This window comes from Balaenoptera physalus (assembly GCF_965194825.1).
Source record: "Balaenoptera physalus genome assembly, chromosome: 5".
Classification (NCBI taxonomy): Eukaryota; Metazoa; Chordata; class Mammalia; order Artiodactyla; family Balaenopteridae; genus Balaenoptera; species Balaenoptera physalus.
In genome coordinates, this window is record NC_138884.1 from 38482082 (window position 1) to 38505192 (window position 23111).

At 39.9% G+C, this 23111-nt stretch overlaps 1 protein-coding gene across 2 annotated transcripts in view; it reads right to left on the reverse strand.

The window, feature by feature from the left end:
* Positions 1-23111, reverse strand: part of TIGD4 (tigger transposable element derived 4) — an 827821-nt gene that overhangs the window by 329318 nt on the left and 475392 nt on the right. The window contains exon 2 of one of the 2 annotated variants that reach the window (XM_082463546.1): positions 8337-8435. The gene's annotated coding sequence lies outside the window, so the exon portion shown is untranslated. Of the gene's footprint in view, positions 1-8336; positions 15012-23111 lie in introns of those variants that run through there. The other variant, XM_082463545.1, reaches the window with a different exon arrangement.

Here is a 23111-nt window from a genome sequence, read left to right on the forward strand (position 1 = left end):
GACATGGTCACAGCTCTGCCGCCATCATGGTCACTGCCTGAAAAATGGTCTCCTCATCCCTGACTCTTTGCTTCACTAACTCAAGTTTCAAGGCCCCAGGCAGATGGATCTGCCTGGCTGAGCCTGGGTTGGTGCCTGTGCCCTGGCTTCCCAGTTGCTGGGTTTCCCATGTGGGTCATTTCAACGGCCTCCCCCAAAGTTCATCAATCTCCAAGGTGACGGATGCCACCGGCCATGGCAGCTAGTTACAGACCCTGTCTAAGACTTTGGAAAAGGAACGTGGCTTGGAGGGTGGAGGGTGTGTCACATAAGGCTTAGTTTATATCATTCTGGAGTTCTGGCCACCAGTGTGTCCTTCTGTCTGTCTATCCTGCTAGCGAGTTCTGCCTTTGGGGTGTCAGTGGCCCTCTTCATCTTCATGCTGGGCCTCTCCTACAATGTAATAATAATGAACATGCTGCCGATATTTTGTCCCTTTTTTTATCAGAGAGTCTGAGAGCAGTTTGCAAACATGAATTAGTGATAAGACAGCAGTACCCAGCTGTGAATAAATCAGCAGGAACTTTCTCAGCTGGGTTCTTCCTCATGTTCTCCCTCCGCCCATCGAGAAGGTGGGGGGAAGACCAGACTCCCCTTTCTTTCAAGCATTAACTTACCACCCTACCGCCACCCTGGCACCTACAATGGAAACTTGCCGCTTCCATTTCTAACTAGATATATAATCTACTTTCATTTTGGCGACTAGTCTGTATTTTTTTTTTTCCATGAGGTTGGGTGATGAGCCTTGCCCTGGTTTCTGAGGTCTCATGTTCACCAGCAGTAAGCCAGGCCTCCTTTTATCCTCTTTTTTTTTGTTTTTCAAAGAAGAGGAAACCAAGGCAGGTACTTGGCAAATGTGGCCAAAAGGCTGAAGCTGTTGTTCTGCAGGCTGCCACCCCATCAACGTGGTGCACGTTAAAAATAACCCATCACCAGCCCCCACCAGCCCTGCCCCTCCACCACCCACCCCATCAGTGTCTTTGGCAGCAAAGCCAAGGACACTGCATTTTTAATAATTTGCCGATGACAGTTGCACACTCTAATTTGAAAACCACGCCCGGACTAGCAGTGGGAAACAAGGCAGGGACAGGATTGGAAGTCTCAGGCCTCAGTCCATACACCTTCGGGGTAACTGATGATAAAACAATGGGCAGCAAAGGAACCTTCATTGAGGGCATTTCCCATTTATTTCACAGTATCTGGTAGTCATCCTTAATGGGCAAATTCCATGCCAGAAAATATTCAGATAGTTCTCAGTTTCAACACTGTTTTTTCTGTCTTCTAAAATAAGGGAGTCAAATAGATGGAGATGGAGGGTCTTCTATTCCAATTTCCTACAATTTATCAAGTGGATGGATTCAGCCATGACTGCTTCCTAGACACTGTTCAAAAAAGTTTTCAAACTCACACAAAAAAGACACAAAAAATAATTTAACAGATACCCACATGCCAAACATTAGTACTGAACACATTTTAACATTTTGCAATATTTCCTTCATACATTTTTGGAGAGAAAGAAATTTTTATAAATACAACTGGAGTCCTCACTGCCATCCCATTTATCTCCTTCCCTTCCTTCCTCCCCAGAAGTAATGACCCTGAAACTGGTATGTGTCCCTCACCCACGGTTTAATAACTTCAATATATATATTGTTGCTTAGTGTGTTTATTTATATACCATACTATATGGTATTTCGGTTCCTTTTTAGGTACAAAAAGCCTCTTGCACCTTCTTTTGTTTGTTTCACATTAAGTATTTCCAAATATATCTATATTAATACATCTATTTGGATCATCTTATCTGATACGTGGTATTCCAGTGTATGAATATTGCCACAATTTACTTAGCCACCCCCAAGGATTGACGTTTTCTGTTTTCCATTCCCACTGTTTGGATAACAAATTGCTATCCCCTGTGGTGGTGACTTTTACATCCCCACCGGTGCTGGCTGAGGCTTCTGACCTTCCCACAACCCTGCCAATATTTGGTTTTAGCATCTTTAACATTTGGTCAATTTGATAGGTATGAAATGCTAGGCCCTTGTTATGTAAATTTGTATTTCTTTGATTACCAATGAGGTAGAGCTTTTTCCCCCATTATTTAATGGCCATACATACTTCCTCTTCCACAAATTGTTAATTCCATACTCTTTGCTCATTTTTCCATTGGATTGTTTGTCTTTTTCTTATTGAGTTGTAGGATTCTTTATTTTTCTGGGCATTCTCCCAATCTGTGACTTGGAACTTGGAACCTGTTTGTCAGAGAAAAAATGTTAGCCTCTGCCCTGGCCCTAGGACTTTACTGGTCCAGGAACAATTTTTATAGTAATTTTTGACTTGTAATCCCCTCAACCTGCAGATAGTATGAATTTGGACCTCACATCCACACTGGACACAAACTTGGGATTTTGATTTCTCATAAGAGACAAAAAAAATTCTGCCCATATCTCTGGAGAAAACCATAATCCAAAAAGATACATGCACGCCAATGTTCATTGCAACACTATTTATTATACAATACCCAGGAGATGCAAGCAACCTAAATGTCCATCAACAGAGGAACGGATAAAGAAGATGTGGTGTATATATACCATGGAATGTTACTCAGCCATAAAAAGGAATGAAATGATGCTATGTGCAGCAACATGGGTGGACCTAGAGAATACCATACTAAGTAAAGTCAGACAGAGAAAGACAAATATCATATGCTATCACTCACATGTGGAATCTAATTTTAAAAAATGATACAAATGAACTTATTTACAAAACAGAAACAGACTTACAGACATAGAAAACAAACTTATGGTTACCAAAGGGGAAACGTGTCGGGGTGGGAGGGAGCAATAAATTAGGAGCTTGGGATGAACATACACACACTACTATATATAAGATAGATAACCAACAAGGATCTACTGTATATAGCACAGGGAACTCTACTCAGTATTCTCTGATAACCTATATGAGAAAAGAATCTGAAAAAGAATGAATACATGTATATGTATAATTGAATCACATTGCTGTTCACTGGAAACTAACACAACATTGTAAATCAACTCTACTCTAATAAAATTAAGATTAAAAAAAAATCTGCCCAGGCCGGAGACATGCTTCCTTGCCATTACTTGGGCTGCTGGGTCGTTTTCTAATCTCTTTACAGATAGGGGCTGCCCTCCATGGTCTCTGTTTAACACTGGGTCTCAGTTATCTTGCACACGCCCAGACATGGCTGCTGTCCCCGTTTGGGCATTAGGCCCTGCAACCCTGAGGGTTTGACATCCCCTGGCCCTTTGGCCCACTCTCCTATTTCTAGCTCACTCACCACTCCAGCTCCGGCTCCAAGTTCCCTTTTTGTTTCTAGCGCCTGTTATAGTTGATATGTTATAGTTTAACCAGCATTCCCATGAGTTTTAGTTTAGGGTGGTGGCAGTGGTGTACTGGAGTTGGTCTGTATCAGTTCATAAGAACCGATTATTAAATGTTTAGGAATTTTATGAGCCAGTTGCTAAACACAGCCATTATTAAAAATTAAATTATGGAAACTCACAATTAAATACATTATAATAAAAACACAGGTAATAAAACTCAACACTTGTCATTTGCAAGTTATTGGACATTTTACTGTTCTCTATGCTCTTGAGGTCATTTAAATCTACTGTATCTGTGTGGTCAGATTTCTGTGTGATGGTTTCTACTCAGCAATTCTTCCCAACTCTGCATTCAGTGACGTCACATTGGTAACTTGAAACTGACTGCGGTGGGAGTACCTACATCATGGAAGCCTGCTAATACCACAGATCAGGGCTTGATTTATCACTTGTTGATCATCTAGATCACGGGTTGACAGACTTGTTCTCTAAAGGGCCAGAGAGTAAGTATTTTCAGCTTTGTGGTTCACACGGTTTCTGTTGTAACTACTCAACTCTGCCCCTGCAGTGCAAAAGCAGCTACAGATACTATGGAGACAAATGGGTGTGGCTATTTTTCAATAAAACTTTATTTACAAAATGGGCTTCGAGCCAGATTTGGCCCATTGGCCATAGTCTGTTAATCCCTGGTCTAGAATTAAGAAGGTGATGAGAAAATATTAATAATGCAGATTAAACTTAAAAGTATGTCATATCTAGTGCTGAGGCTGAAAAAGGTTTCAACTTAATGAATATAATCTGTTTAAGCATGAGAAATAGTTTAACTGTGAGTCACGTACCAGATTTTATAACAATAAATCTATTAGGAAATGAGTTAGCAGATTAAAATGCAACTCCATTTGTCAAATCATGATTGGACTGCAAACAGAGATTCACTACAGATATAAGAGGTCTGCAAAACTCAACAAACACATTCTGTGAGAGTCAAGTGGTGATATGAAATCTACTGTAAAGAGTATATTTAATTATTATTTGTAAACTGTATGTTATACACATCCTTTAAATCAAGAAAATGTGTGATAAGCTTATATACACATACAGCATTTCGGAAGAGCTGGTTGTGAAACACTTACCAGCACGTCACTGGGGAGAGGTCATCTCAGCCCAGGCTGCCGTGTTGTCAAAACTGCTCTCCAGATTCTATTGACTTAAAATTCCACATCAGTCTAACTCCTACAGCTAAAATGCAAGTCTTTAGACGTGAAATAGCTGGATGTTTTAAATATTGTACTTTATTTGGAAAATATCTCAAATCTAGTTTCTTTCCTTTGTGATGCACACTGTAAGGACTTCATGAGCTGTGCTCTCCTGAGCCAGACGTGGGAATGAAACGCTCACCTCCCATGCTTCATCAGCACGCGGACGGCAAAAGACAGAGTTCTCAGGGGTGACATTGTACAGGTGGACTTAGTAATACAAGATGCAACTGAAGGATATTTTGTACTTTGAGACATATTGGTTTTTGTTTTTTTTTAATAAATTTATCTATTTATTTATTTTTGGCTGCATTGGGTCTTCATTGCTGCGCTCGGGCTTTCTCTAGTTGCCTCGAGCAGGGGCTGCTCTTCGTTGCAGTGCGTGGGCTTCTCATTGCGCTGGCTTCTCTTGTTGTGGAGTATGGGCTCTAGGGCGCGCAGGCTCCAGTAGTTGTGGTTTGCAGGCTCTAGAGCGCAGGCTCAGTAGTTGTGGTGCACGGGCTTTGTTGCTCCACGGCACGTGGGATCTTCCCGGACAAGGTATCGAAACCGTGTTCCCTGCATTTTCAGGTGGATTCTTAACCACTGTGCCACCAGGAAAGTTCCCATATTGGGTTTTATAAAGCATCCCTCTGGACAAATTTCCTTTTCTAATTTGTAATCTAAAATTCCACAATATGCTCATCTTATGATAATTACAAAGGAAACTTTTCTCTCTTTCCCCCTGGTTTTCCAAGTTCAATTTGGAAGCACTGGCCAGAGAAAGGGGGAGAGCAGGGAGTTTTCCTCCCTGACTTTGGGTTTTTCCAAGTTTGCAGTGGTTAAAGTATCAGAAATTATAGCCTGATATGGGACACTCATATCTCACATTTTGCTAGAGAAGAAATAGCACAAATTTGAAGTGGCCCAGTGCCTCACCATGCCATGAAATAGAAAGCACTGATTTCGCGTCAAGTTTAACGGTGAAGTCATTGAAAAAGCATACATTTTGACCCAAGATTCACTATATTTCCTTATGGCAAAATATCAAGTGAATCTGGCATTTCTTTATGAAGATATAAGGGAAGTCTTGAGCCCTAGGCCATGCATTCCTTGAGCACTGGGATTATGTTCCTGGGCCAGTCAGCATCCAAGAAATGCTTTTAGGGTACAGGAAGGAATGAACAAGAGACAAGCCCAGAGAACTGGGTCTGGAAACTTCCACATCAGGATCCTTAGTTTGAACTCCCACTCCTGAGGAAGGGACTCATAGCTGCTATCTGATGGTGAATAAGACAAATATGCATTTCTGTTAGCACGTTACATAGAAGAGTCGTGTTCATCATCATGCCATGACGTGGACTTGGGTAAGTTCAAGGTCTAACATGAATACACAGGCTCCTGCCTCCGCAGGTGCTGGGCTCTCTGGGCGTCAAGGTCTGACAGGGAACTTGAATTCCTCTCTTCCCCAGTCTTGTAGGCTCAGGCAGAATTCCAGAAGCAGAAACTTGATCACTGAACAAACATTTGTTGAGCGCTTGCTGTGCGCGGTAGGTGCAGTGAAAGCTAAGCCCTTGGGGATCCAAGGATGAAATACAGGGTTGGGAGAATAAACATGGTTACAACCCAGAACTGACAGGGTCATGGGGCAGGCAGAGGACACTTGCTCCACAGGGAACACTGGCTCCACAGGGGACACTGGCTCCACAGAGGGCACTAGCTCCACAGGGGACATTGGCTCCACAGGGGACGGGGACATACTCTTGGCACAGAACCAGGAGCACCTTTGCAGAGGAGGCGACAAGGTCACCGAGAGTTGGGAGAAAAGTTTCAGATTTGCTAGGATTTTAAACTTAAAAGACTCTCCTTCCCTCTGCCTTCACGTGGGCTTACAGCCTTTGGTGAGTGTTGGCGTCAGAGGGTGTGATGGTTCACTTTGTGTCAACTCGGCGAGGCTGTGGGACCAACGGCGCCCAGTTGTGTGGTCAAACTCCACTTCGGATGTTGCTGTGAAGATATTTTCTAGATGTGATAAACATTGAAATCAGTCGACCTGGGGAAAAGCAGATTATCTTCCACAACGTGGGTGGGCCTCGTCTAATCAGTCGAAGGCCTTAAGAAAAAAAAACAAAAACAAAAACTGAGGTCTCCTGAAGAGAGACCAGGTGGCAGCAAAGAAACTCTGCCTGAGTTTCCAGCCCTCGGACTCACGACTGCATCCTCAACTCCCATCTGAGTGTCCAGCCTGCTGGCCTGCTCTGCAAATTTCAGACTTGCCAGCGTCCACAGTGGGATGGCCAATTTCTTAAAATAAATCTCTTTCTGTATATATACGTCCTGTTGGTTCTATTTCTCAGGAGAACCCCAACTAATACAAAGGGCTTTATACTTAACCCAGAGGGTTGGTAGGCTTGGGGTCCTGGCCACATGCCTTCAAAAAGGATCACAGAATACACAGCCACAACAGAGGAAGTCAGCCCAGCTCTGCTTCTCTTTGTCTTTGCACCTGTTGGCCATCAGCTCTGGGGTGTAAGCAGATCCCAGGATGTTCTGGCAGCTGGTACAGCATCTGGTCCTCACGCCAGGGCTCTCCCCAGCCCATGGCCCTCACCCCCAAATTTGCTCCTTCATCCAATCCCAAACTGCCACGCGGAGCTCCTGTCAGCCCTTCCCCTAATGTTTGCATTGGCATATGGTGTTCCCTCATCACTCCAGGGTCCCTTGGTAGGTAGATCCACAGAGCAGACTGTGGTTTACCTGTGTAGGTTTGCATTTTGAGTCTCATGAAAAATGTAAGACATTAGGTGTTGGTGCCTCTCCCAGTTACCAAGGGCATTGGGCCAACCACTATCGAGGAGGCTCTTGTCACAGTACATTTTAATTAACCGCGGTTCCCCCACAATCCATCCGACTAAAGGGAATAAATTGTGTCTTTGTCTTGATTAGTATCCTTAGTATCTCTTATGATGCTTCAAATATAATAGGTGCTCAATAAACGCTTGTAAAATATCAATAATAGATGAGGATGAGACCAAGTGCTTAATACGTGTCAGATCCTTTTCTATATACATGGGATATATGCTCATTTAATCCTCACAACAAAATCTTATATGGTGCGTGCTACTATTATTCCCACTTCACAGGCACATCAAGTGAGATAATTTTCCTAAAGTCACATAGAAGAGGCAGAGTTAAGACTCACACCCATACTCCAGAGGCCATGCTCCCAAACAATATGCTGCTTATGTAAACCCTGTAAAGTCTGAACGGACCTTGATGATGTTGGAGGTCATCTTTCTCCTGCCACATCTCCCCACAACTTCCAGGATCAGAACTAGAAGAACTTGATCATCCTGAGTGGTATTATGGAAGGAGCTCCCAGGTGAGAGTTAGGGACCCAGGTGTTGGCCTATGCCCACCCTGGGTGACTTTGAGACTCAGTTTCCTTATTTATAAAATCAACGACTGGGATGGGATGACCTCTGAGGTCCCTTGGTCTCCTAGACATCGTGGGATGGGAGGCTCTGTCAGCTCTTTGGGGCTCTTCTACCTGTCAAGTCCCTGAGTCAATGCGGCTTCTCCAACCTCAGTTCCCCCACAGTCCCTCTGGGGCGATTTCCACAGCCCTTCAGGAGCTATAAATCCCTTTGAGAAGCCAATGAAAGTTTAAGCTCATCCTCTAAGGAAAACAATGCACATTTTTATTTTTTTATTTATTTTATTTAAGTATAGGTGATTTACAATGTTGTGTTAATTTCTGCTGTACAGCAAAGTGATTCAGTTATACATATGTATACTCTTTATCATATTCTTTTCCATTATGGTTTATCACAGGATATTGAATAGAGTTCCCTGTGCTATACAGTAGGTCCTTGTTGTTTATCCATCCTATATACAATAGTCTGCATCTGCTAACCCCAAACTCCCAATCCATCCCTCCCAACCCCCTCCCCCTTGGCAACCACAAGTCTGTTCTCTATGTCTGTGAGTCTGTTTCTGCTTCATAGACAGGTTCATTTGTGTCATAGTTTAGATTCTACGTGTAAGTGATATCATATGGTATTTGTCTTTCTCTGTCTGACTTCATTTAGTATGATAATCTCTAGGTCTATCCATGTTGCTGTGAATGGCATTATCTCGTTCTTTTTATGGCTGAGTGGTATTTCCATTGTTTATATGTATACCACACCTTCTTTACCCATTAATCTGTCAATGGACATGTCCATGTCTTGGCTATTATGAATAGACAATGCACATTTTTATAACCACACCTCTCACATATGACTTCAAGGCATTCCAGACCATGAAATCGTCCATCCTTAAGGCCCCAGGATAAAACCTCCTGCACTAGAAAACGAGCGGGAAGTCACAGAAGTTGAAAACATCACTGATGGACGATGTGACCTGAGGGAAGGGCGAGCTCTGGCTGAACGGGCTTCGGGTCTGCAGGTGGTCGTAGCAGGGGTGACTGGGCTCATCCAGAGAGGAAATCAAGAAGGACAGGGAAAGGAAGGCTGCAGAGGGCTCTCCTATGTGCCATCTAGTCCTTTTCCTAGAGACCATCCTGGAAGGGGATGAGCCCTTTATCAAGTCTGCACATAATCAACAAGGACCTACTGGATAGCACATGGAACTCTACTCAATACTCTGTAATAACCTATATGGGAAAAGAATCTGAAAAAGAATGGATTCTATACATATACATCCATTTATCCCTTGAGGGAAAATGACTGCTGACAGCAAGCACTCTCACCTCCTCCCCGGAGCACCTGGCCTTCTTCAGATGTGTTCCAGCTTGTGTGCTGCAAGTGTAGCTGCTGTCTTTCTACAGAGAAGCTCTTGCTTTTTAAGAGGAAACTCACTTAATTCAATACCTTAAGGTCCCTTAGGCCAAGAGATAGCCGTATAGATAAAACTCCAAGGAGCTCAAAGCTTTTAACATAATTGCTTCTAAAAATACCTTTTGGAGAGGCATGCTGAAGTTCAAGGTAATACTTTAACACAGACCCTAAGAAAAAGCTGTAGCTGAATCCTTCCCAGACACTGTAATCTTCCGATTGTCCGTCTCTTGTTCTGGGTCATTATCCTGGATTCTGTAATGCATCGCTATAGCTTATGCAAAGGAGCTTATTTTGCTAACCGAGGCTTCTTGCCCGTTGCTCCCAATAACTCAGCCTGTCAGCTCTTCCGAACCGTTTACTTGTCTTTTGTCCTTGGGGGGACAAATAACGCATCTTTCTGGAGCAGCAAAACCTGCCTCTTTATAGATTCAAGCACTCTTGTTTGCTATAGAAAAGAACATGCACAGGAGACCTCAGGAGCTAATGTCAATATTAGGAGCTTAAAGACCTGTAAGTAAACAAGGGGCTGGGTTTCCATTTGTTTGCTTTGAGTTGCTTACTCTGAAATATTCCTCTCTTTGTGTTTGCTGAGGAATGGTTACTGTTTTCTTAAAAACGGACCATGAAATTTGCTCTAAGTTTTTAAAAGCATAATTATTTGAGGAAAGCTCTTCATGTGGATGGGATGTGTTTTCAGTAGTAAACCAGAACAAAGCCAGGGACAACACGGGGCCTGATTCGGGGGAGGCTGAGTGTCTGACCACTATCTTACCAAACAGAGCACTTATATTTTGTCCCACCAAATGCATGATTCATGTTTAAATCTATTGGTTTTGGATTCAGCAATGTCTGAGTGCATCTCATTCTGGGAAAACACAAGTCAGGCAAAACTGGCTGTTGAATAAATAGGTATTACTAGGATGGAATTTATTACACTAAGCAAACAATATCATTAAAAAAAGAACAGGTCTTTTCTAGTTTATTTTTATAACTCAGAATTCAGCCTGTCTGTGACAAGCTGTGGCCTAGTTCTAGGCTGTTTGTGGAGATTACAGGAGGCAGCATTAAATATTGAGTTTCTTTTGCTTTTTAAAAATTTTCCCTTTTGTTCTTGGTCCTCTGGGTGGGTTGTGTCTGTTTCGTTCTTAGCTGCTCTGCTTCACCCCGTCAAGCGTCCTTTGAGTAGCCTGGGGAACGAGTGCCCCCTTCTGGACAATCCACTAATTGCAAATTCAGGAAGCAGTGGCCTGGTTATCAAACAGGCCCTGCATCTGAATTTTCTTGGTAGAGAACACAAAAGAAATTTAATAAGTCCTGTGCATTTAAAGGGTCTGCTTTTATCTTAGAAGATAAAATATTTTGCTTTGTAATTTTCAAAGTGATTTGGAGAGACAAGAAGACACCTTATTTTAATAGTTTTTCTTTAAAAGGTTTGGCCTCAACAGGCACGTGAAAAGATGCTCAACATCACTAATTATTAGAGAAATGCAAATCAAAACTGCAATGAGGTATCACCTCACACCGGTCAGAATGGCCATCATTAAAAGTCTACAAATAATAAATGCTGGAGAGGGTGTGGAGAAGAGAGAACCCTCCTACACTGTTGGTGAGAATGTAAATTGGTGCAACAACTATGGAGAACAGTATGGAGGTTCCTAAAAAAACTAAAAATAGAGTTACCATAGGATCCTGCAATCCCACTCCAGGGTATATATCCGGAAAAGACAACAACTCCAATTGGAAAAGATACATGCACCCCAATATTCATAGCAGCACTATTTACAATAGCCAAGACGTGGAAGCAACTTAAGTGTCCATCAACAGGTGAATGGATAAAGATGTGGTACATATATACAATGAAATATTACTCAGCCATAAAAAAGAATGAAATAATGCCATTTGCAACAACATGTATGGACCTAGAGAATATCATGCTAAGTGAAGTAAGAGAGAAAGACATCATATATCACTTATATATGGAATCTAAAAAAAAAATGATACAAATGAACTTATTTACAAAACAGAAACAGACTCACAGACATAGAAAACAAACTTATGGTTACCAAAGGGGAAAGGAGGATAAAGTAGGAATTTGGGATTAACTGATACACACCACTATATATAAAATAGATAAACAACAAGGACCTACTCTATAGCACAGGGAACTGTATTTGTAATAACCTATAATGGAAAAGAATCTGAAAAAGTATATATATGTATTACTGAATCGCTTTGCTATACACTAGAAACTAATACAACATTGTAAATCGATTATACTTCAATAAATAAAAATTTACATTTAAATTTAAAAAATAAAACAAAATTTTAAAAAACCTGATGTCCAAGCCACACCCTAGAATAATTACATCAGCACGTCCGGGGAGGTACCCAGGCATTTGTAATCACTTGGAGTCCCCAGTGATTGCAATGTGCAGCCAACTTTTATTCATTCACTTAATAAATATTCATTTTATTTTTTTAAAAAGTCTATTATTATACATCAATATGGATCACTGATTTAAAATTAAGTTGCTTGGGAAAATGGATACTGTATAATTTTCAAAGCTGGCTTTCACTGTTTTGATTCAGATACTGTCTTAAAAGTTGAGGTATTTCACTTAAATGAATTTCATTCTCACAAAATATAACAAACCTATGGCATTAGGTTTCTGGGATTTAGACTAAGTCAGGACCCAATGTCCCTTTTTTTAAAAAATTTATTTATTTAATTTATTTATTTTTGGCTGCATTTTGTCTTCATTGCTGCGTGTGGGCTTTCTCTAGTTGTGGCAAGTGGGGGCTACTCTTCGTTGTGGCGTGTGGGCTTCTCATTTCTGTGGCTTCTCTTGTTGCAGAGCATGGGCTCTAGGTGCGCGAGCTTCAATAGTTGTGGCACGTGGGCTCAGTAGTTGTGGCTCACGGACTCTAGAGCGCAGGCTCAGTAGTTGTGGCGCACAGGCTTAGTTGCTCCGCGGCATGTGGGATCTTCCTGGACCAGGACTCAAACCCATGTACCCTGTATTGGCAGGCGGATTCTTAACTACTGTGCCACCAGGGAAGCCCCCAATGTCCCTTTTTTTAAAATGCCAAAATTTCTATAATCTCCTATGCATAATAAAAGATTAACAAACTTGGAAAATAAATAAATAAATAAATAAATGGTATGGCTTCACTTTATAGCCAAAATTTTATTTTAAAAACCAAATCAATTATTTTCTTCCTCTATATAAATTTTTTAAGCATATGATTTAAAACTCCTTCCCTTTTAAAGATTAGAAACAGAATGAATAATAAGGGTGTGTAGGATGTTGGTTTTCAGTAAAGATAGTTGGATTTTTTTTTTAATCAGTCATCAATTTTATACACATCAGTGTATACATGTCAATCCCAATCGCCCAATTCAGCACACAACCATCCACACACCACTGTGGTTTTCCCCCCTTGGTGTCCATATGTTTGTTCTCTACATCTGTGTCTTAACTTCTGCCCTGCAAACCGGTTCATCTGTACCATTTTTCTAGGTTCCACATACATGCATTAATATACGATATTTGTTTTTCTCTTTCTGACTTACTTCACTCTGTATGACAGTCTCTAGATCCATCCACGTCTCAACAAATGACTCAATTTCGTTCCTTTTTATGGCTGAGTAATATTCCATTGTATATATGTACCACAACTTCTTTATCCATTCGTCTGTTGATGGGCATTTAGGTTGCTTCCATGACCTGGCTATTGTAAATAGTGCTGCAATGAACATTCGGGTGCATGTGTCTTTTTGAATTACGGTTTTCTCTGGGTATATGCCCAGTAGTGGGATTGCTGGGTCATATGGTAATTTTATTTTTAGTTTTTTAAGGAACCTCCATATTGTTCTCCATAGTGGCTGTATCAATTTACATTCCCACCAACAGTGCAAGAGGGTTCCCTTTTCTCCACACCCTCTCCAGCATTTGTTGTTTGTAGATTTTCTGATGATGCCCATTCTGACTGGTGTGAGGTGATACCGCATTGTAGTTTTGATTTGCATTTCTCTAATAATTAATGAGGTTGAGCATCTTTTCATGTGCTTCTTGGCTGTCTGTATGTCTTCCTTGGAGAAATGTTTATTTAGGTCTTCTGCCCATTTTTGGATTGGGTTGTTTGTTTCTTTAATACTGAGCTGAATGAGCTGTTTATATATTTTGGAGATTAATCCTTTGTCCGTTGATTCGTTTGCAAATATTTTCTCCCATTCTGAGGGTTGTCTTTTCGTCTTGTTTATGGTTTCCTTTGCTGTGCAAAAGCTTTGAAGTTTCATTAGGTCCCATTTATTTATTTTTGGTTTTATTTCCATTACTCTAGGAGGTGGATCAAAAAAGATCTTGCTGTGATTTATGTCAAAGAGTGTTCTTCCTATGTTTTCCTCTAAGAGTTTTATAGTGTCTGGTCTTACATTTAGGTCTCGAATCCATTTTGAGTTTATTTTTGTGTATGGTGTTAGGGAGTGTTCTAATTTCATTCTTTTACATGTAGCTGTCCACTTTTCCCAGCACCACTTATTGAAGAGACTGTCTTTTCTCCATTGTATATCTTTGCCTCCTTTGACATAGATTAGTTGACCATAGGTGCGTGGGTTTATCTCTGGGTTTTCTATCTTGTTCCATTGATCTATGTTTCTGTTTTTGTGCCAGTACCATATTGTCTTGATTACTGTAGCTTTGTAGTATAGTCTGAAGTCAGGGAGTCTGATTACTCCAGCTCTGTTTTTTTCCCTCAAGACTGCTTTGGCTATTCGGGGTCTTTTGTGTCTCCATACAAATTTTAAGATGATTTGTTCTAGTTCTGTAAAAATTGCCATTGGTAATTTGATAGAGATTGCATTGAATCTGTAGATTGCTTTGGGTAGTATAGTCATTTTCACAATATTGATTTTTCCAATCCAAGAACATGGTATATCTCTCCATCTGTTGGTATCATCTTTAATTTCTTTCATCAATGTCTTATAGTTTTCTGCATACAGGTTTTTTGTCTCCCTAGGTAGGTTTATTCCTAGGTATTTTATTCTTTTTGTTGCAATGGTAAATGGGAGTGTTTCCATCATTTCTCTTTCAGATTTTTCATCATTAGTGTATAGGAATGCAAGAGATTTCTGTGCATTAATGTTGTATCCTGCAACTTTACCAAATTCAGTGATTAGCTTTAGTAGTTTTCTGGTGGCATTTTTAGGATTCTTTATGTATAGTATCATGTCATCTGCAAACAGTGACAGTTTTACTTCTTCTTTTCCAATTTGTATTCCTTTTATTTCTTTTTCTTCTCTGATTGCCATGGCTAAGACTTCGAAAACTATGTTGAATAATAGTGGTGAGAGTGGACATCCTTGTCTCGTTCCTGATCTTAGAGGAAATGCTTTCAGTTTTTCACCACTGAGAATGATGTTTGCTGTGGGTTTGTCGTATATGGCCTTTATTATGTTGAGGTAGGTTCCCTCTATGCCCACATTCTGGAGAGTTTTTATCATAAATGGGTGTTGAATTTTATCAAAAGCTTTTTCTGCATCTATTGAGGTGATCATATGGTTTTTCTCCTTCCATTTGTTAATATGGTGTATCACATTGATTTGCGTATATGGAAGAATCCTTGCGTTCCTGGGATAAATCCCACTTGATCGTGGTCTATGATCCTTTTAATGTGTTGTTGGATTCTGTTTGCTAGTATTTTGTTGAGGATTTCTGCATCTATATTCATCAGTGTTATTGGTCTGTAATTTTCTTTTTTTGTAGTGTGTTTGTCTGGTTTTGGTATCAGGGTGATAGAATGAGTTTGGGAGTGTTCCTTCCTCTGCAATTTTTTGGAAGAGTTTGAGAAGGATGGGTGTTAGCTCTTCTCTAAATGTTTGATAGAATTCACTTGTGAAGCCATCTGGTCCTGGATTTTTGTTTGTTGGAAGATTTTTAATCACAGTTTCAATTTCATTACTTGTGATTGATCTGTTCATATTTTCTGTTTCTTCCTGGTTCAGTCTTGGAAGGTTATACCTTTCTAAGAATTTGTCCATTTCTTCCAGGTTGTCCATTTTATTGGCATAGAGTGGCTTGTAGTAGTCTCTTAGGATGCTTTGTATTTCTGTGGTGTCTGTTGTAACTTCTCCTTTTTCATTTCTAATTTTACTGATTTGAGTCCTCTCCCTCTTTTTCTTGATGAGTCTGGCTAATGGCTTATCAATTTTGTTTATCTTCTCAAAGAACCAGCTTTTAGTTTTATTGATCTTTGCTATTGTTTTCTTTGTTTCTATTTCATTTATTTCCACTCTGATCTTTATGATTTCTTTCCTTCTGCTAACTTTGGGTTTTGTTTTTTCTTCTTTCTCTAGTTCCTTCAGGTGTAAGGTTAGATTGTTTACTTGAGATTTTTCTTGTTTCTTTAGGTAGGCTTGTACAGCTATAAACTTCCCTCTTAGAACTGCTTTTGCTGCATCCCATAAGTTTTGGATCGTCATGTTTTCATTGTCATTTGTCTCTAGGTATTTTTTGACTTCCTCTTTGATTTCTTCAGTGATCGCTTGGTTATTTAGTAACATATTGTTTAGCCTCCACGTGTTTGTGCTTTTTTTTCCCTGTAATTCATTTCTTTTTTTTTTTAATTTCTTTTTCTTTTAATTAATTAATTAATTTATTTATTGGCTGTGTTGGGTCTTCGTTTCTGTGCGAGGGCTTTCTCTAGTTGCGGCGAGCGGGAGCCACTCTTCATCGCGGTGCGCGGGCCTCTCACTATCGCGACCTCTCTTGTTGCGGAGCACAGGCTCCAGACGTGCAGGCTCAGTAGTTCTGGCTCATGGGCCTAGTTGCTCCGTGGCATGTGGGATCTTCCCAGACCAGGGCTCGAACCCCTGTCCCCTGCATTGGCAGGCAGATTCTCAACCACTGTGCCACCAGGGAAGCCCCTGTAATTCATTTCTAATCTCATAGCGTTGTGGTCAGAAAAGATGCTTGATGTGATTTCAATTTTCTTAAATTTACTGAGGCTTGATTTGTCACCCAAGATGTGATCTATCCTGGAGAATGTTCCGTGCGCACTTGAGAAGAACGTGTAATCTGCTGTTTTTGGATGGAATGTCCTCTAAATATCAATTAAATCTATCTGGTCTATTGCATCATTTAAAGCTTCTGTTTCCTTATTTATTTTCATTTTGGATGATCTGTCCATTGGTGTAAGTGAGGTGTTAAAGTCCCCCACTATTATTGTGTTACTGTCGATTTCCTCTTTTATACCTGTTAGCAGTTGCCTTATGTATTGAGGTGCTCCTATGTTGGGTGCATATATATTTATAATTGTTATATCTTCTTCTTGGATTGATCCCTTGATCATTATGTAGTGTCCTTCCTTGTCTCTTGTAACATTCTTTATTTTAAAGTCTATTTTATCTGATATGAGTATGGCTACTCCAGCTTTCTTTTGATTTCCATTTGCATGGAATATCTTTTTCCATCCTCTCACTTTCAGTCTGTATGTGTCCCTAGGTCTGAAGTGGGTCTCTTGTAGACAGCATATATATGGGTCTTGTTTTTGTATCCATTCAGCAAGCCTGTGTCTTTTTGGTTGGAGCATTTAATCCATTCACGTTTAAGGTAATTATTGACATGTATGTTCCTATGACCATTTTCTTAATTGTTTTGGGTTTGTTTTTGTAGGTCCTTTACTTCTCTTGTGTTTCCCACTTAGAGAAGTTCCTTTAGCATTTGTTGTAGAGCTGGTTTGGTGGTGCTGAATTCTCTTAGCTTTTGCTTGTCTGGAAAGCTTTTGATTTCTCCATCAAATCTAAATGAGATCCTTGCCCAGTAGAGTAATCTTGGTTGTAGGTTCTTCCCTTTCATCACTTTAAGTATATCATGCCACTCCCTTCTGGCTTGTAGAGTTTCTGCTGAGAAATCAGCTGTTAATCTTATGGGAGTTCCCGTGTATGTTATTCGTCATTTTTCCCTTGCTGCTTTCAGTAATTTTTCTTTGTCTTTAATTTTTGTCAGTTTGATTACTATGTGTCTCGGCGTGTTTCTCCTTGGGTTTATCCTGTATGGGACTCTCTACGCTTCCTGGACTTGGGTGGCTATTTCCTTTCCCATGTTAGGGAGGTTTTCAACTATAATCTCTTCAAATATTTTCTCTGGTCCTTTCTCTCTCTTTTCTCCTTCTGGGACCCCTATAATGCGAATGTTGTTGCATTTAATGTTGTCCCAGAGGTCTCTTAGGCTGTCTTCATTTCTTTTCATTCTTTTTTCTTTAGTCTGTTCCATGGCAGTGAATTCCACCGTTCTGTCTTCCAGGTCACTTATCTGTTCTTCTGCCTCAGTTATTCTGCTATTGATTCCTTCTAGTGTAGTTTTCATTTCAGTTATTGCATTGTTCATCTCTGTTTGTTTGTTCTTTAATTCTTCTAGGTATTTTTTAAACATTTCTTGCATCTTCTCGATCTTTGCCTCCATTCTTTTTCCAAGGTCCTGGATCATCTTCACTATCATTATTCTGAATTCTTTTTCTGGAAGGTTGCCTATTTCCACTTCATTTAGTTGTTTTTCTGTGGTTTTATCTTGTTCCTTCATCTGGTATATAGCCTTCTGCCTTTTCATCTTGTCTATCTTTCTGTGAATGTGGTTTTTGTTCCACAGGCTGCAGGATTGTAGTTTTTCTTGCTTCTGTTAGCTGGATATTTAAAACCATGATAAGAGGATAAATTACTTTTTGTAAATCTCAAATCGAATTATTACCTTGTGTATCAGTAACTTATCACAAAGTGCTTAGGACAGCTTTACTCCCCTAAAGTGCTATTTGCCAAAAATGAAGAGTACCTTTTACAATTTCTCCATAATGGATATCAAAGAGTAAATACTCTGTATTTCACTTTTTTTCACTCAGCAGAGCAGGGGAGAACAGAGCATGGGAATGGCCTTGCTCTTCCCTTAAGTTGTGAGAATATTCAGTTTGTGAGTTGTCAGCAAATTTTAGGTGTACCACTCACTAACTTAAGACCTTGTTCAGGTTACTTAACTCTTGTAAACCCTTAGTTTCACCATAGGAAAAATGGAGATAATAGTGGTGATAATAGAATTAAATTAGATAATCCATTATCTAATTAGTAAGTGTGCAAGACATGTTAGCTGCCACGACCAACACCACTACCACCACCATCAAAATCACTCTCTGTCTTCCTCTGCTCCCCTCTCTTTGCACTTTTTTATTGTAAAATCAAGCATTTAGAAACCATCCCCCCAAAACAAACACAGAGCTTTAGTGAGTCATCGTAAGGTGAATACTCATGTGACCAAAAGTGCTGGCCTCCCAGGCACCTTCTCCATGGCACAGTTCCAACCTCAATTCTTTCCCTTCCCTGGAAAGTAACCACGATGCTGACTTTTGTTGTAATCACTTCCTTGTGTCTTCATGGTTTTATCAACCAAATGTGCATGCCTACCTAGACACACTATAGTTTAGTCTGTGCGCCTCCCCCCTTATTTTTACATTTTATATCTTTTGATATAAACTTTTGAGTTTACTTTAACCTACAGGTTCTGCTCTGTTCCTTCTGTTACTGACCAGGGTTCTTGGCCTCCTTAATCAATAGAAATCAATCAGATGCCAGACAAGAAATTCAGGGAAGACTCTACTGGGGCCCCTGCTGCAGTAGTGGGGAGCGAGAACAAACAACAGGTTTCCTTGTTCACTTGCTCCCCAAGGAGGGGTGAGCTGGTTCCTTTATGGGGTGAGGGTAGGGGTGTGTCCAGGGGTCAGGCCAGAGGGGTGGCTTAGGTAGTTTGCCCACCCCTTTGGTGGTGGTGTGTGTAGCGGATATATGCAACACCCTGCTATTGCTCCTTCAGCTTCAGAAGTGGCAGCTGGGTTTTTTGGTCTTTTTTGTATCTTGTTGTCCATAATTCGCCCCAACTGTCCATGTATGCACTTATTTTTAGTCCCTTATAGTTTCTTTGTATTTTGTTGCTCAAGGAGATGTTTGTCCAGGTGCAAGCACTGCAGCAAAGGGTCCCAGGTCCCAGGTCCCAGGTCCCAGCTTGTCTCACTTTATTTCCTTTTCAATTGATCTGTTCAACCTAGGGTATTTGACCTACAGAGCACCTCAGAGTCTGTATTTCCCCGACTGCGGATTTGTGGGTACAATCCAGCATCTCCCCCGTCCTCTGTATATCCTGCACATTCATAGCTGGATCCGGAGGCTGGATCACACTCACGTTCAGTCCTTTCTGCAGGTGGTGGTGTCTTCTTTCATCACGAGACAGGTTAGCACTGGTAGTCTCTATTTTTGTGAGGTTACCCGCTGTTGCTACTCAACATCTATCTCCATTAATTCACTGAGGTCTGCAAAATTGTGATATTCTTATTTAATCATTTTTTTTATTCATTAGTTGGACATTTTTGTAAAGGGTGGCTTCCCTTCATATTGTGCTTGCTTTCTCAGTGGCACCATTCACATAGAAATAGCTTAATTTTCTTTGCTTTAATTACCAGTTTCTGAGAAAATGAATTCGTTCCTGTGATGGTTTTAAAACATGGCTGCGAATTCTCTGGCACTTCTGAGCTTAAGAGGTGGGATCTGTGCCCCCTCCCATTGAATCTGGGAGGGCATGTGACTGCCTCAAACAATAGAGTATGTAGAAATGACTTACGAACCCTGAATTGAAAAATATTTCATGATTTCAGTTGGTAGCCTTTATTAGACTTTTTGATTCTCAAATTGTCCCTTATTTGGTCAATGGTGCCCCTTCAAGTTGCTTTCTGAGTCCTTCTGACATGACTTTAGTGGTCTTTGCTAGTTGACTTCTATTTTGTGTGACAAGATAGTCCAGGCTAATACTGTACCGGGATTCAAACATTTCTCCAGGAAGCCTTGGTTTCTTTTAGTGGAAAATGGTATTTCAAGCGACTGTCTGAGTATTGGAAATGTTCACTGCAACTGGATTGGGTGATTGTTTCTAGGCCTCCTTCAATAGATAGGTAGATACATAGATATCAATACATAGGTTGATAGATAGAGATAAAATATCTCATGAATTTCTACTGATATTTCCAGTTCAATTCAGGACTTCAGTTTTTTTATAATCTCTTTTCTGTTATAGTTGTATCTCCTTGAAAACAACAATCCTGGTTCTCAAGGGATGATAGAATTAGTATATCCATAATACTCATTTGCTTTAGTCCACATTACATATACAACAGTCTCAGAATAACATTACTACCATCACCAATAAAATTATTGAGAATAGTCTAAAATTTTTGCATGTGCTCTTTCTATTCTCCTCTATTATTTTTTATACTTGTTCTATATTCACATTGTCTGCACTTTCAGCCATGACACACTATATACTCTCCTTTTTAACCCTCACTTAGTTTTAGTTCTATATGTCTAATGTTCCCCCCTCAGTCCATATATCAATGTATCTCTAACCATTCTGGCTTTTCAAGAGTCTTTCTCTAATCGATTCCTCAGGAAAAACTCATGGAAACAATATTCTCTGATGTTGATAACACTTTGTACCTTTTACCCGAAAGCCAGTTTTGCAGGATATAAAATCTTTGCTCACATTTTCTTTTCCTGAGTATCTTAAATATATTATTCTGTTTTCTTCTGATGAAAATCTGATTTTCTTTCTCTTATAAGTCTCTCATTAGTTTTGCATGGACAACAAAAGGATATTTTCTTTTCTTTCTTCCTTTTTTTCTTTTTAACTCCAGTAATTTTACTAAAATAGATCTTGGCGTCGATTGTTCTGTCAATACTCAAGATGTGTGTTATCTCTCAATACATAGTTTCAAATCTTTTTCATTTCAGGAAAGTTTTCTTGAATTATAGTTTTCAGTGTTTGTTCTTTTCTCTTGCTTTGATATTTTTCTTTAGAAACTCCTACTATCTGTGTGTTTGATCTTTGTTTCCACTATTTGTCACTTTCTCTTGAATCCTTTTAATATCTTTCATTTCTTTTTGATTTTTAAAAATGTCTTCCTTTTCACCTTCTGTGTCTCTTAAAACATTATCTATTGTTTTTATTTAACCTGTTGTTTCTTGTAGTTTAGTCCTCATTTCTGAAATGATTTTTTTCTTTTAATTCTAATTCTTTCTGAATTCTATCACCTCATTTCTGAGTTTTGAATTCTAGTTTATATTGTTCTTTTATGTCTTTTACAATTTTCTTCCCTTAAATAAGTGCTTTATGAAATAAAATTCTCATACTATACAATTCACTTATTTAAAGTGTACAGTTCATTGGGTTTTAGTTGTATTCGTGTCATCGAACCCAAGTTCGTGTGCCTGATGCACAGTGAGGCCAAACAAACTGAAACATCGGAGTTTGGAGCAGAGAAAGGTTTACTGCAGGGCCATGCAAAGAAAACGGGTGCTTTGTGCTCAAAATACCCAAACTCCCTGATGGTTTCTGGGGAAGAGTTTTTAAGGCAAATTTTGGGGTGAGGGCTGCAGAGTGTGTGATTTTCTTCTAATTGGTCAGAAGTAAATTGGTGGTGAGGTAACAGGGCGGTGCTCCAGGAATCTTGTGCTCAGCCTGAAGTTACCATCCTCCACCTGAGTGGGGGCCTTAATTCCTAAAGAAGAACGCAAAGATATTGTTATGTATATTCCTTGAGGAGGAATTAGGGCTCTGCTTTACTGCTGCCCTATTGTTTGACTGCTTTTCCTTTATTTCTGCATTCCCTCCCTTCCCTAAGCAGTAACTCTTCGAATCTGCCCTTTGGAACTCAGGGAAGGTCTAAGAGGTCGAAGACTTTTTCCTACAAACAAGATATGAGGGACACATAAAGGATTTTGTGCTCAGGAGGGCCCCACAGTGTCCTGCTCAGTTTCAATCACCCTTTTCTTTGTTACTCCTCAATCTTCAGCGGAACATGTTTTGGACAAAGAGGGAATAACGTTTTGCATAGAGAGGTTAATTATAGACTCGGCAGAGGAACTCAGTTTTAGGGAAACTCTGTTTCATTCACAGAAAAGTGCAACCATCACAGTTTTAGAACATTTCATTGCTCCAAAAAGAAACTCTATACCCATTATCACTCCCCATTTCCCCCCAACTCCTGAGGCAACCACTACACTACTTTCTGTTTTTATTGATCTGCATATTTTGGGCATTTCATAGAAATGAAATTCAATATATGGTCTTTTGTGCCAGGCTTTTTCACTTAGCATATGTTCATCCATGTTGTAGCATGGATCAACACTTCATTCCTCTTTATGGCCAAATAATATTCCATTGTATGGCTATACCACAATTTGTCCATCCATTCATCAATTGATTGTCATTTAGGTTGTTTCCACTTTGGGGCTATTATCAACAATGCTGCTGTGAATATTCATGCACAAGTTTTTGTGTGGGCATATTTTTTCAATTCTCTTGGTTAAATACCTAGAAATAGAAATGCTGGGTCGTATGGTAACTCTGTGTAACTTTTTGAGGAGCTGCCAACTATGTTCCAAAGTGGCTGCACCACCACCAGCAGTGTATGAAGTTTCCAAGTTCTCCACATCCTTGACAACACTTGCTATTGTCTGTCTTTTTTTTTTTTAATTATTTATTTATATATTTATTTTTGGCTGTGTTGGGTCTTCGTTTCTGTGCAAGGGTCTTCTCTAGTTG